The sequence below is a fragment of the Colius striatus genome, chromosome 2, assembly GCF_028858725.1.
Source record: "Colius striatus isolate bColStr4 chromosome 2, bColStr4.1.hap1, whole genome shotgun sequence".
NCBI lineage: Eukaryota > Metazoa > Chordata > Aves > Coliiformes > Coliidae > Colius > Colius striatus.
This window is the reverse complement of record NC_084760.1, coordinates 106307033-106321730: the sequence shown is the minus strand read 5'-3', so window position 1 is coordinate 106321730 and position 14698 is coordinate 106307033. Positions and strand designations below refer to the sequence as shown.

General features: G+C 36.6%; 1 protein-coding gene across 1 annotated transcript in view; it reads right to left on the bottom strand.

The window, feature by feature from the left end:
* The window catches only part of ESR1 (estrogen receptor 1), a 102211-nt gene that overhangs the window by 74760 nt on the left and 12753 nt on the right, over window positions 1-14698 (bottom strand). The gene's annotated exons all lie outside the window — the stretch shown is intronic.

The following is a 14698-nucleotide window of genomic DNA, read 5'->3' as shown; positions in this document are numbered from 1 at the left end:
AGTGAGGTTAAATCTCATTCACCCTCTTTTACTATAACAAACAGAAACAAATCTGGCTTCAAAATGACAGATGGAAAAAAAAACCCCTCTCTCATCATTGTCTGTCCTGTTCTTGTAGAAAAGATATAGAACCAGTAAGATACAGAGGAGTTTCTCATAAATTAGTATGATTTTGCTAGGCATTGTACCTTGAAAAAAAAAAAGCTAGTTTATAAATTAATCAACTTTTCTAATTACATTACGAAAGAATAAAAGAAAAAAAACCCCACATTTTTTGTGTACTTGCTCCTGTCCAAAAGGTTCAGCACAACTGCAGTATTAGTAGGTAGTTTGAGAATGAGTAAAAAATCACTTAATGTTTGCATCTGAATTTGAAAGTCACCTGAATTATTAACCAGGCTATTTTCAATTATTATTGCTCAGAGATGCAAACTTTCCTTACATTGTCAAAGATATAATAGTGTGCAAAACAGTCCCTATTCTCATCACAATACCACTTTCACAAAAATTAAGTACTTTTAACACAACAAGAAAAGTCAGAAGGTATTAAAAACTTTTTCCAAAGAAGTTTTGTTCTAGTAACTTGTGTGTTACTAGATATGTACTAGACACACTAGACGTGACCCACATGTGGCATGTGCTGCTGAATGAACACAAAACAAATCCATAGTGTAAATGGCAATGAATTCACGTCTAGTGAATTTGGTAAGAGGTTATTATGGGTGGCTGCTGCAGGCATGGTAAACAATATTCAAAAATATTAGAGGCTGTGAAATTACCAAGGGAGCCAACAATGAACTCTGAGATTGCCCCTGGAAGGTAAAACATGCTTTCCAGTAAGAGTCTGCAGTACAAATTATCCAGGACACAAATACAATTGGGTGTGACAGCATCAGACAAGCTAAAGCATGAAGAGTCCTACTATTTACAGTAATTATCCACTTACCATGCATGATTTAATTGCAGGTTAGTAAACAAATGTCCTTTATTTCCCTTGAGGCTCAATATTTTCCCAAACAAACGTATCCTGGTTTTGAGCCTCGGAGAGCGAGGGTTCTGTCTTTTAGATTTCTTCCTACATCACCTAATTTTGCCTTGTTCCCTTCTTCAGCACAGCAAAACTTCCTATTTTTTTGATGAACTGAGCAAGGCACTTGGCACCAACAGCATTTTCCTGCTCCAAATCAATACTCCCCAGCAGCTTTCTGATTACATATGATCAACTATCCTCTTTTGTCTAGACAAAATTCCCTAACATCTCAAGCTGTACTGCAGTTCATCTCAGTTTGCCAAAGTCCAAAGTTTTCTATCAGCCAAAGTCACATGGATACTATCACATGGTGCTGTCAATCATCCTTTGGAGACTTTTTCTATTTAATTTCTATCCCCAAATATGCCATAATTTCATTGAACAGCTTTGAATTAGTATCAATTATTAGAGAAATACAAGGCCTCGCTGTGTTAGAAAGCAGAAACTGTTACTATAGAGGAAAGTTGGATTTTTTAAAAACCAAATTCTTTACTGAACCTTACACATCAACTTATTTTGAACACTTAGTTAACTTTTTTGTTATTTTCTTGGAACTTGTTCAAGATAGAAGAAACTGCAAATAATTAAATACTTACTGCCATGGAACAACTCCGGCTTTTTATTGCAATGGGAAAACGAAAATGGCAGAATTTTGACAACATGAGTTTAACAAACTAGGCAGGGAAAAAATCCTTGTGTGTTTTAGAAGTAAGAACATGAAAACATTATGAAGAATAAATCATTATGAGTACAACATGTAGAGAATCATAGAATGATAGAGGTTGAAAAGGACCTTTAGAGATCATCTAGTTCAACCCCCCTGCAGGAGCAGGACCACCTAGATCAAGTCACACAGGAACTCATCCAGGTAGATTTGGAAAGTCTCCAAAGAAGACTCCACAATCTCCCTGGGCATTCTGCTCCACTGCTCCCTCACCTGAACAGAAAGATAGTTTTTTCTTACATTTAAATGGAACTTTTTGTGTTCCAGCTTCATCCCATTGCCTCTGTCACTAGATACAATAGAAAACAGGGAAGCCCTAACCTCCTGACATCCACCATTTATATACTTGTAAATATTAATGAGATCCTCCCTCAGTCTCTTCTTCTCCAGACTAAACAGCCCCAGTTCCCACAGCCTCTCCTCATAAGGAAGACGCTCCAGTCCCCTGATCATCTTGGTTGCCTTGGGCTGGACTTTCTCCAGAAGTTCCCTGTCCCTCTTGAGCTGAGGAGCCCAGAACTGGACACAAGACTCTAGATAAGGCCCTGCCACGGCAGAGTAGAGGGGTAGGAGAACCTCCCTTGACCTACTGGCCACACTCTTCTTTATGCATCCCAGGATGCCATTGGCTTTCTTGGCCATGAGGGCACATTGCTGGCTCATGGTTAGTTTATTATCAACCAGGACTCCAAGGTCTCTCACTGCAGAGCTGCTCTCCAGCAGGTCAATCCCCAGTCTGTACTGGTGAATGGGGTTGTTCATCTCAAGGTGCAGGACTCTACACTTGCCCTTTTTGGACCTCATAAGGCTCCTCTCCACCCAGCTCTCATATATTGTAACTACCTTTTCTAGTCCACCAAATCTAGGTAGTTTTTTTCTTCTTCAGGTGCTGAATCTTCCTTAGAATTTGCCTCATTTAATTTACTTCTTTATTTTTCTAATGAGCACTGATCAAAGCTGTTGTTTCCTATCTTCTCCATCTGATTCTCCACTGCTTGCACCTGATCGCCTAATCAGTCTCATCATTGGTTCAAGGGATCTCAGACAGACAATGGCATTGCTCACATCTGACCATAATGCCAAAGCATTTCATATTTGCCTTTGATTTCCTGCATACAAGTTTGTTACATTGAAAGCACAGAAGTTCACAAAGCAAAGTATATCTAAAAATGGCCTTGCTGCCTTCCCACCCCCAAAATAAGTGCCACTTATTTGCCACTTGATGAAGGTTTTGCAAACTGTCCTTGCAGACTCATCACATAGAGGTTCTTGTGAACCATAATGGGAAACATCTTAAGATACCCACAGCCCCATTCTCCCCAGAAATAACATCTTTCCCCAGCTTTCCATTTATACAATGGAAATGAAAACTGGTCATAAGTAAACTCTAGCACTTACTAGAGGCGGCGAGGAGGACATCTTTTTGGGAAAAGACTATTTCAGTAACAGCTTACTAAATCAAAATAACATCTAAAATTTTATCCAGAAATCGGCTGCTAGTGAGTGCACATCACAGACCACTGATGTTGTGTTCTGACAAAAAATAACGGTCTTCCCTCTATCCAGTTTTCAGTTAGGTTTCAAGGGTTAGCCTTCTGAAGAACATAGTGCAACAACCTAACCCAACTTTAATAACTTTGGCAAGATCATCATTCCCAAAATAAAATAGCAGAACCTTTGCAACAATTTCCTTTGTAATCTATGCAAACAACAACATGAAAAAAAAAACAACCAGAAGTTCTTGTCAGCTATGTTTACCAAAGAGAAACACAAACCAAAAAGAAAGAATACCCCAGATAAAGCCTTCCCTCCAAGGCCTACACGAAAACAGAACAGATTACAAAGAAAAAAAACCTCAGAATTTACTGCTTGTTTCCAAATGTAATAACACAGTAGACATAAAATAGAAAGTGTTTTGGAACCTACAGAGTACCAATAAACTTGTCTTCCGCACTCACTTTCATGTTTTCCACCTACGTCTGCTGAGTCTGCTCTTCAATAACTGTGTTAGCAAGCAAGATACCTCTGCTTTGAATATTTACTCATCACCTGCAATTCTGAATCAGTTAAGAGATCATTAACTCCATGTTGACTGTAAGGTAGAAAGAATGTGTACATGATGGAACTACAGTTTTGTAGTGTGAATTCAGTTTTAAATAGCATAGTAATCTACTGGCAGACAGGACGAATTTAGGATAACCTGCAGTATACAATACACCCAACAACAAAGTAAGGCACAATTTATTCAGACCCACAGCTGTATCTTAAAGAAAGAAATTTCATAGGTAGAAGAGAATAAGGGAAAAGTTATTTAAGCAGTTAAAGGAGACATCTTGAGAAATTCTAGCTTTTTAATTTACTTTCATACAAGAAACTTTAATCTCCAGCTGGCAAAATCCTTGCACCAGAATGGATGGAAGTTACCAGCGTAAACAGCCTCAAAATCAATAGACATTTCAAATGCAGTCAAGGTCTAGCATGAATGTTTTCTTTCACATTTGACTTATTATAACACCATTCTACTATTCAATATGAAATTAATTAACTTTCTGATAGAATGTGAATTTCCATATGGGACAAAATATTTATGAAAGACTATTTGAACAGAATTAAGTGCTTGAAAATACTTAAAAGACATCTCAAGGAGAAGTACTAAGTATACAAACAAACAGAAAATTGACAAGTACATTTAGTGCTTCAAATCTGTGCTCTCAGAAATTTGCTCCAATGAGTCTGAAAAATAAAATCATGTGCCATCCATATGAAAATGTTGGCTTAAAATAAATATATCAAAATGGCTATGGTTGCAATTAAGCTAAATAAAACTTGACGATGGAAAGTCACAAGAGAGTGAGCATTTCCCTTAAACAATGGGGTGCCTTCCAACTTAGTGCCTACCTCGCTAAACATGACATTGAAGTTCATATATAAATTCTGTATGAGATAAGCTGTAAAAATTTGATGCTTCTGGGTGAAAATAAGTTGTAAGATGAGAAGGAGCTGCCTGTAATTCAGTTCTCTGTACAGACTGCAGGGCCAGCCTCTTCCCTCTCTCATAGCCTTATATAGCCCCCTGTGCCTTCACAAGTCTTTCCACCACAGGAAACACAGAGTGCAACCAGAATGGCCACCAGATGAGAGCTGCACAGCAGCTCCTTTGACACTTATGACAAGAATGTGGAAGAGATTTTCATACTGGTGAAATGTTTCTCTGGTCACATTGTATCATTCATTTCATTGGTTCAGTTCGTATCAGCTCCTCTTTCAGGGACAGCTAAACAGGATTACCTGTTGTAGAAGAACCTAAGGTAGTATAGTGAATGGATGAGGTGGAGAAATAATTGGTATAAAGGAGTGAGGAAAGATAATATGGAGGATTACTTTAAAAACAACAGAAGAGACATGTGAAGGGCAACCAGGAAATAAAATGGCAAGGGAAGTAACTGAAAACAGGAAAGACCTCAGTGTAGAGGAAAGGAAAAAAAATACAACCAAAAACATCACAGGAGATACATTTTTTTTAAAAAAAAAAGTTATATGGAATTTAAATAATAAAATAATCTTAAAATATTGACAATATTTCACAGCATATTAGAAAATATATTTTATAGTCAGAAAATACTGGAAAGTTTTCTTTAGAATTAGAATAAACCACAATTTTATTTGGTAACTAAAGTAAAATAACTTAGGAAAAATTGACCCAGTATTGACCAAAAAGATGTTAATGTTGATGACAGGCTCTGTCAACATGAAAACATGAGCATATATTCATAGATCATTACAACTTTTTATTCAACATAAAATGAAACATTTGCCATTAGTTTCGGCATTTTCCTTCATTCTTTAATCTGGTTACTTTTAAGATGAGTGATTTTGGATATGCCAAATTAAACCATGCCATATGTAAAGAAAAAAATCTCCTCTAAATCTATTTAGTAAATTCAGTATAAATTTATATATCCTTTCAGTCTCTTAAAACTTCAATTTTTTACCAACTTTTTTTTCTCAGATCTATAATTAATATTTGCGGACTGCATTGAAATCTAGAGAGGTTTGTCAGTGCACAGTAACTGTGTGGTCTATGGCATCTCCAGCCATGGCTTCCTGGAGGTTCTATTGATAGGATGGAAAGGGAGCCCAGGCTCCTTGTTCATGTCCTTAATATCTGAATTTGGACGTTTCAATGTTCTCCTCTTCTATACTTCCACTCTTGGGATTGATTTTCCATGTTTTAAAACTATGAGATCATCATTTTCCAGACGATCCATTTGACAACATAGAAGTTTGCCCAACTTTCTGGAAAAAATGTGGAAGTGTTTCTTGGGGCTAGCAGGGGGGACGTGGAATGGGTTTAAAAGAGCAAAGAGCTCAACCTATTTGGCAGCTCAACAGCTTTGAAATTCCAAATAATGTAAAAAAATATTTAAAATACATACTCAGAATTTGCTTCCATGTCATTCCATTTCTCATTGTTATTGGAATCTAAAGTACAATTCACAGGGTCATTTTCATTGGTCTTAAATGAACAGTGTTGGTGTAGCTGTACCTCATGAAGTAGCCCAGAATTCACACAGTTCTGAAGCAGTATTAATTTTCTGAGGATTTTTTCTTATGCACAAAAGGTTAATAATTTCTGTCTGTACATAAGGTGAATGCAGAAACACCCACACACTGCTTTACATGAATATAAAAGAATATAAAAGATTAATGTTTTAAATACAGTACATGGTGAACTGCACCTTGCAAATGCAACCAAAACCTTCATTTACTTCTCCCATGTGTATGTATGATATCTTCAATTATATGACCATACTTTTCACAATGCAACAGCTCATCAGTACCCAGAATAAAAAGAATTTGTTTAACTAGCAGCTCTTCTGTCTTGATTTTTTTTTTTGTGACTGTTCAGTGTCTGATGCTGATAGTAACTATCATTACACTATATGAATTCAGTTATACAATGAGGATTAATTTTCTTTCAGCATTTCCATGACACTATATCATTTTGGCAGTTGACAGGTGCTAATGAATGTATTTTCCCAATACTCTTGTGAGTAGAAAGGATAAAAAAGGAGCTTGAGAGAGATTAAGGTGAAAAGTGCATACTAAATTATGTTCAACCTGAGTTTTTAAGTACCCACCATTAAATAGCATTTTGAATGTTCAGTGCTACTTCCCTCGTCTGCAATTTCAAGCATAAATGATCAATACTTACATAAATCAGACTGTAGGACTTCGGCACAAAAGAATTGCAATACAACACAAAAAGCCTTCGGAGGAGTTTTATTTAAATGATTTCTGAACTTCAAAGAAGCATTTGTGGCAGAATTAGAGAATTCAGTTCTTCAGACCATCAATCATCTGCCTTCACATGATACTTTTTGAAATTTTTGGCTCATTCCTTTTTTGAGATGCCAGTCTTTGTGAAAAATTAGTAAAAAATCTACAAACAGTGACATATTTCACTATGTGAGCATGATATGTTCCAGAGTTGATATTTTTCATATATTTAAACAGTCCACTTATGACTGCTTTATAATACTTGTTATTTATGTAATGAAATAATTATGAAATATATATTATGAAAATCATACCAATAAAAATAATCACAAAGGGACAAAATAACATTTGCACAGGTCACTTTAATTTGGACTTATTAAAAATACAAGTTTGGAAACAATGTTTTTTTATTATGTGTAGCTTCTCACCTTCTGAAGAGGAACATCTAGAAAAACAAACTTGTTATCCTTCTGCCTCGTATTTATAGTCACAGACAGGAGAGCTGAGACATGTTCATGCACCTCTCACCCTAATGCAGCAGATGATGACAGATCACTCTCATTCCCAAGTAGCAGAGGAAGTGATACCTGTAACAGCTGTAAATAGTAACACTACAAGTAACACTGCAAGTCCTTTATTCCACTCCAGTTTAGAAGAAGCAAAAGACAGCAAATACACAGATGCTGCTATTAGTAAGAATGTCTGCTTTATTCTTCCACAATCATTCTTTGTCCAGGGCTCTCACTGATTTTCCCAACATCTTCTGTCCCATTCTTACACTTATCTCCACCTCTGGGCTTTTCCTTACAGCCTGCCTCCCTGCCCAGAAAGGACAAACCCCTCTTCTGTGTTGCCTACCCTGACTGCTTCTCCCATGTCCAGAATCTCCTCAGGCACCATAGCTCTCCTTCTCTCTCCACCATTACTTATTTTCCTCGCTCCCTGGGCAGGAAGGTTTTGTTCTTTTGCCTCTGTACCTTTGTGACCAATCAGCCATGATTACTTAGCTTTGTTAATCTTAATATATAATCCTACTGTCCTTTGACCTTCCCCACTATTTCCATGAGTACATACTGATATTTGTAACTGAAGAAGGATTGAGAGTCTTTAGTATTGCCATTTGTTTAATACATATTAATCATGAAAGGAAAAAATGTATACTTCTGAATAAGATTAAACTTAAAAGTTCTGAAATTCTGTTGTAAGCAGTTCACTATAAGTGCTGTCAACATGAAAAACGATGATGTTACAAATCAGTCCAAATAGAATTTTAAAAACTAAAGTCTGAACTCTCCACCCAACCCCCCAAAAAAAGGACAAGAGTTTCTTTATAATATCTTTAAAGTTATTAAATTTTGTTATCTACAGGGTCTTGCTTTATATGATTTTTACTTCTGTCTTTTATCCTCTGAACTGGAAATACACCTCCTATAAGGCAAGCCTCATCACAGTAAATGCTCTCGTTGGAGCCCTGAGGTTCTATTTGTCAGGACATTTTGTCCAAGGGATAAAATAGGAGTCAGAAACACATCTTGAGAGATGCCATGTAAGCCATAATATACAGTAAATGTCATGATATTTCTCAACGGAATTTCACTGAAATAATAAAATACATTGTCTTTATATTTTGAAGACTATTGAAATCTGCATAGAAATGTAGATTCTGCAAAATAAAAATTCAGACAAGAAAATTCCTCTTTTTTCATTTTCAAGGAATTTTTTTTTCTGTGGCATTTTCATTTTGTAGAAATATTGATTTGAAAAAGATTTATCAGGAAGATATTCAAACACCAAAACATTTCTTTTCATGCAAAACACAATTACAAAGAGATAAACATGTACATAATAAGCAAAGAGAATCTACAAATGTATCCATAGGCACAATTCTGCATGTCAAGTAGGAGCAGAAGATTCTGCTAACTCTACCGGTAGTCAAACTGCCCTGCAATCTCAATGTTAAAGGGATATAAAGACATCTAAAGAAATTATATACTCTGCAACCGCTATATTCTGGCATTCAGAAAAGCAAGGACAGTGTATAGCTTAAAAGATTATATATCTAAACCTGCCCCACAAGACCTTGTTTTACCTTGCCCTTACAACATGTCCAATGATTAAGCCCCTCTCTGTGTACTGTTGTTGCTTCACTACCTAATGTCCAGCTCAAGCCCTTTCTGCTGGAATTTAAGCTCATTTGTCCTCAATTATTTCCAGTTACCCTAGAGAACAATTCAGTCTCTGTCCTCTGAGTCCACATTTTACCTCTCTAAGGTTCCTGCTATGCTATTTTTCAACCTCCAGCCTTCCTTCCAGACTCTCTCCTCTAATTTTCCCATCCTCTTGCTGTTCCTATAAGGACTTTGCTTGCCCCTTAGCATGCATAAAACTCTGAGCAGGGCCTTGCCAGTCTCTCCTAAAACAGCGTATTGACCTGTTCATCTGTTTTTCTGTTCACAGAATAAAAATTGCCTTCTCTGCAAAAGATTATTCTGTTGACATGTATTTAGCTTATGATTTTCTCTACCTCTTAGATTATTTTTTATTCTGTAGCCCTTTTCCCTACTTCATAATTTCCCAGATATTGTATTTGGGCATCAGATCTCACTTCCCCAAAGACTAGGCACTGCACTGAGCCTTAGTGAATTTGAGAAATATTTAACATTTCAGATTCAGTTATGGTAAGGAACACAAGGAAAACTTTCTTACAAACTTTAAATTCAAGTGGCCTGTTTATAGATCTTTGCTGCCTTTAACAACAGACAGATACCATTTGCATATTTAAAAATTAATGGTAATATTTTATCTTTGAACTGAAATCTCTCCAAATTGTTGTTTTCATGTGTCTTTTGAATCCCTGATGATCCTCTTCCTCTTTAAGGAACAACACCAGTGAAATAAATTTTTAGATCCAGTTCTCCAGGATTCAAAAAACTGACAACTTGCTCATGGTTTTTCTGCCTGTTTCAAGCTCCTGCCAGGCACCATTTTGCCTAAGTACTGTCTGTCTCTGACATCGTCTCTCTCATTCAGTTAGAAAACCCCACAGACTCTGGTGTATTAAGAGTCATATAATTTGAGGGAAAACAAACTTGATCCACTGTCTAAAAGTGTGCCAAATTTTATGAAGAAGCTGTTGACAGATGAAGTGCCTCAATGTACCACATAGATATTTTTTTCTGGCAGCAATATTGAGTTGCTGTGTGGCTCTGGGGACAGAAGCAATAGAGGCCTGAGTGTGGCAATCAGCTGTGCCCACAAGTGTGCCAAAGTGGAGGGCCTGGCAGGCAAACAGTCTGGAAGTGTGGACACAGGACATCTCACTTCAGTGTAAACAGTCTGAAGGATAAAATATGTTTGAAAAGCTGGAAGCACAGAGGAAACAAAGGCCAGTTTCAGATGACAATCCCTAGTATATATCACTTTTAAAAATATCTCACCTCCCTTGTCTCCATTAAAGTCTCAAAGAAGAAGCTGAAAAGTTGAACTGTTACATTTCTCATATGATTCTTAGAATTAAAATATGTCTCTTTTTGAAAAAAATAAAACCTAAAATTCACATCCAAGACTTCAGTTTCTCCAAGTTTCACTGTTCTTAGTAATCTTTCTTCAGAATTACTCAGTCACTTTTTCCCCTTAACATTCAAATAAACTAGCACAATCGTATCATCTGAAAGGAAAAGGTTAAATGCACATATTAGAGTGGAAAAGGGTGTTGTAAAGTTCTTACACTTACCTCCAGACTATTTCAAAGGTAAACACCAGCAAAACCACTGGAATCAGTCATAAATCTTTCTTCACCGTACCTTTATAGGATTTTTATGGGTACTTGTGTTCCTTTTTTCCTGGGGCAAGCCCTTATTCCAAATATTTCAGATGCACACATTAAGACTGCAGTTTAACCAATTATGCAAAGCTTCATTAAACTCCTAGCAAAATCTTTCAATGACCAAAAATAAGCAAGATATTTTTAAAGAAAAAAAATGTTTGAAAAATATAAATGTTCTCCTTTATGCTAACCTCAACTGGCAGATACCATTTGCATATTTAAAAATTAATGGTTCTATTTTCTCTTTGAACTGAATGTGAATGCAGACTATATTACACAAAATTATAATTTAGATAATGTTTCAAAATTTCTATCATTTCAAATAGCTAATTTTCCTTAAAGTTACACTTTTAACTACAAACATCACCTTAAGGGTTATGCTTCATTTGAAAAAGAACCTTTAAAACAAAACACTGGTACAGTCATATGGTCCCAACGTAGAAATCAGAGGGCTTTAGACCACAAGAAAATAAACCCTGGTGAAATAAGAGACTACTTAAAATAGCACTGCCAAGTTCATCAAAGTTCACATAGATCTCTTGAACCAACTGATATAAAGCACAGAGAAGAAACAAAAATCTTTTCACAAAGAATTTACCACCCATTCCATCTGTAAGCCACTCTATGCCAGATACTGGCAAGAATACAAGAAACAGACTAGGCAGCAATGCCAAGCCCAAAGACATGATATGGGCAGCAAGGAAAGGAGCTAGGCACTTGGGAAAATCTGACACCTGCATGTCAAAATGCTCATGTACTTGCCACAGGATATGTGGTTTATCCACAATTCCTTGTTCTTGCTCCAGAACAGTAAACCCTAGGAACAGAGTCTCTGTAGTCCTTGGACTAACAGTGCACAGTCTAGCAACTACTGAAAGAGAAAACTATTTCCTCAACATACATATCCATTTTTATTTAAGGCAGTTTCATCAAATCAAGCTACTAGCACGTGACCCACAGAATCCCAGTAATACAAGCAGGTTAACTTGCTTGAAGGCCACGGCTAGTCTGAAGTATCAGCAGCAGATGTAAGCCAGTCCAGGACTGGGACACCACATGTTGTGCTGTAACACTTCACTGACAGCCAAAAAGAAAGAGGAACCAGTCCTAGCTGATGCCCACGTACAAAGAATATGCATCCAAGGAATTCAAACAGGACTTGAAAATCACAGGCTTGAAAGTGTAAGTGCAACAGACGGGACAAAAGCACATGGCTGTTACCAGTCAAAGAACAGGTGACAAAAGCATTAAGGAAGGCAAACAAATAGCTGGCCTGAAAACATAGCATGTTGGCCAGTCAATGCATATGAGAAGGGCTGCATTTCATCTGCAGAGCTGGGCTGCTAAAAGTGTTCACAGCACTTTAATGTCATCAAGCTAACAGGATGCCTGTGCTATGGAGCTTGTTATATCTTTTTCTTCCACTATTACGAAAAATTAAAACCAAATTATGTCAAGTTTCAGTCTTGAGAGGCAACTGGACCCTAATAGAGATGAAACAGACCTCAAAGTGTCATGCTTTCGTTTGTCCTTTTAGTCAAAATGGAGGCAAGACGGATGCACATAAATATACCTCGCAACCTGGGTAGTTTGCGGGAAATACTGCTCCAGCTGAGGTACATAACTTCTACTTGTCCTCTGGAAAGGGCTGAATTCAACTTTGCATCCCAATTCATTCTTTAAATATCAAGAGTTTGAAACAGAGCAGTGAGGTCTGGCAATGCCACATAGCCTAGTTGTTAGGTGCATGCCAGCGTTATAAGGCCCTGTTGATACACTGAAATAAAATATAACTTATCTATCATATTTTTCATAAAGGATCTCCTGAAATAGGAAATGAAATATGCTAAAAATATAGTTGAAAGTGTAAGATTTTTTTTTTAAATGAAATTAATACGAAATAGAATCTGAACAGTTTGTTACACAAATGATATGATTTGATACACACCTAACAAACTGATTTTCAAACTGATTTCAAATTTCTTGGATCCTGCAGCTCTCCTTCACTTCAAGGAGAGTCAAAAGTGTTCAGTATCTTTTTAAGTGACCCCTAGACATCACTTCTGAAAATTTAGTGTTAAAGGCTACAAATGCTGTTATTTTCTTTATTTCCAGGAAGTACTAACTGCAAACTTTTGCCAGACTGGGAAATCTTGTTCTCGCTTTCTTAGGCCAAATTATTACTGTCCAACACACAGTCAAAAAACTTGATTCAAGGAAGTAGGACAAAACATACAGGCTGAAGAAGGAAAGATGCCAGCTGTGGAGTCACATTGTCTTACTAATTCAGCCACAGGAATCATGATAAGAAATGTGACAGGGAAAAAACACTTTCAGTGTCAGCTTTCAATTTATCAGAGTAATGGACACCTTACAATGGTATAAAAGTTAAAAGAGCAGATTGAAAGACTGGACTGTATTCTTTTTCTTATTCCTTTGTATTTTCTTTTTCCTGCTTACAGAGTGAAGAAACCCTCTGTCCTTCTTCCTGTGCAGGTGTCTCAATCATTAATACTAACCAAATAGTGGATAGTAAGTTTTACATTAAATAAATTTTCCTAAAGTAGAGAAATTCAGATAATGTCCACATATAAATCTGAATATGCTATGAAATCAATACTAATCAAGAGAATGTGGCTCATGAAAGCTAGGAAATACATTCATGTAGCCAACTGCACTTAATGTGTGTTTGCAAAATCACTTGTCATATTTTTGAGGTAACTCATGCTGCAATACATAAGAAATTAAGTCTGTTAAAATACAACCACCTGTCTTTTATGTTGGTGATCATTTTGTTTCAAGATATTAAGTAGTTGTATTTTATTTTGGCAAATCTATGTCATCTATTTATGTCATTTCTTCTCATAGCAATTGGGAACAAGCTCAAAATGCTTCAGAGGCGCCACAGTACAGCACCTCATTTGTCTTCGCACTTTTTATTGTTGGTAGACAGTAATTGCTCCCTGTCCTATAAATTACAAAGGAAGGGAAAATGTCTATTAAATAGACAAATTCACACAGAATTAAATGTACAGTATTATGGACACAGCAGAAGCACTTCTGTCATGACAGCTAAAAAACTGTTTTTACCTGTTCACATGGACACACACAATACCAGTATATTAGACACTTCTTTTTCTTTTTTCTTTTCCAGGTATGTACACTTTTGATAAATGAAAGTTCAAAAAAACCTTTTTTACCTATGGCAAAAAGAAAAAATCCCATCTATTTACTCAGTTCTAGCCATAATATTCTCTGTTGCATATAGCTGAATGATAGAAGTGGATGTTGCACTTAACTTGGCCCTGCAAACCTATTAACCCATCATGGTCCAATCCAAGCCTCAACAGGAGAGCAACAGCTCAGTGGAGTTGAGACTGGTGGTTGGTTGCAGCACATGCCTACTCACTTCTGCTCTGGGAAGGCCCTCAGGATTCAGTCCCAGTGACTGAGCTCCTTGTGGTGTTAGGACTGAGCAGGAGCCAGTAACTGTGAATCATCATTCTTCAAAACAATCTAGCAGATTTTTCATTTCCTCATTCCAAAATGGTCCCAAAAGTTTCCAACGCTCTGTTTCAGACATCAGTCTCCCAGAAAATGTTCTAAATGAGCAGCAGTTTAGGACACAACACTAGGCTCTGGTCTAGGCTTACTGTGGTATAAATATGACCAAAATTAGTGTTGCTTTTCAAGCAGTCTCAAAAATATATAAAAATTATTATATAAGACAAATGAGTCAATATTTGACTTACTGCCCAAAGGTCTCCCTTACTTGATCTACTTCTGGTTTGGTTTTTATTTTGTTCTAACCTTAATAAAAAATATTTTGAAACATCAA